Raw genomic sequence first — 1,561 nt, forward strand, 5'->3', positions numbered from 1 at the left:
TGACGACGGCTTAGACTCGGTTGATGCAGCTTCGGTGTTTTCGGGGATGAAGTAGCAGTCTTGGAAGACTTCCACACCCAGGTATCTTGCCTTGGCTACAGACTCATAGATCGGCTCCGGAAAGCCATGGTAGAGCTCTGATTCTCCCTCGGGGACAAAGTATCTGTTGAGGGTCAGATGATAGGGACGGAGGATAACTCCATGCTTCTTGCGTTTCCGAACTAGGAGGTTCATCTCCTGGATATCTTCATCGATAGGTTCATATCCCAGTCCGAAGGGAATGTTGGGGACCTTAGCCTGTTTCAAGGGAGGTAAGGTGCTCTTTAGTGGATTGAGGGGCAAACCCGGGAAGTAACCCTGGCGCATCATGATGCGGTTAACCATGATGTTGGAAAACGGGTCACAATCAAAGGGGGTTGACTCATCAGTTATGGCGTTCATAGCTTGGAATCCCCACATTTCATTGTAATCTTCCTCAATGGTCTAGGAGGCTATTCCCTTCCTCATGACAGCTTTGATCGAGGAAGCAGGAATTGTGATTGTTTTCCCGTTGAAGGGGGCCCTGATCTTTTGGTGGAGAGTTGAGGTAACTGCCTTGACGGCGTAAATCCAGGGACGTCCCACGAACATATTGAACGAGGCGTCGATGTCGACCACCTGAAAACTGGTTTGCCTTTCCAGCAGTCCGGTTGCGACAGTCAGAGTGATGAGCCCCGCGACCTTGCGACGAGTGCCATCGTAGCCGCGTACTCCTTGATTTGTTGGGACCAAATCAGCTTCCTTAATACCCAGCTTGTGAGCAGTCTTGAGGGGAATGACATTTACCGCGGATCCGTCATGTACAAGGACCATGGGCACATTCTTCTTGAGACATTGTACGGTAATGTACAGGGCAAGGTTATGATTGGCTCCGAAGGGAGGGATATCTTCGTCAGAGAAGACGATCGGGTTGTTCAAGTCAGAGGCGTCCCTTGTCATGTGTGCCACTATTTCTTCAGGGGAAGAGGTGGAGGGCACAGTTAATTTTCCCAAGGACTGTAGCAAAGCCTGTTGGTGCTCAAAGGATGTCGCGATCAGTTGCCAACTTGAGATTTTGGCTTTTGCCTTCTGGAGCTGCTTGAGGATCGAATTCTCAGGAGCTCTTGGTTGAGTGTTCGCTTCCGGGACGACTTGGTCGTTTGTTGTCGGAATGACCGTTGAACTGTTCGGGTTCTGATGGGGGCGTCCGGACCGGGTAAGGTGACCGATCTCTTTCACCCTTTTCTCTTTCCCTGGGACAATATAGACATCTTCAACATCATCTCTTCAGATGTCATTGATTTCAGGATCTCGAAGGCACCTTGGAGGCGTATTCCTTGGTGGGCAGTTTTTGTGAGGGATATTTCTGTGAGGGTAATTTTTGTGGGGGTAGTTTTTGTGAGGTTGATTATTGTGAGGATGATTATTGTGAGGGTGATTTTTGTGAGGATGATTATTGTGAGGGTGATTATTGTGAGGATGATTATTGTGAGGTGCATGTCAAAATGGTCGCGGGAGCAATCTGTCCTGGTGAAGGTAGTTT

The sequence above is a fragment of the Silene latifolia genome, chromosome 1 (genome assembly GCF_048544455.1).
Source record: "Silene latifolia isolate original U9 population chromosome 1, ASM4854445v1, whole genome shotgun sequence".
Lineage (NCBI taxonomy): Eukaryota > Viridiplantae > Streptophyta > Magnoliopsida > Caryophyllales > Caryophyllaceae > Silene > Silene latifolia.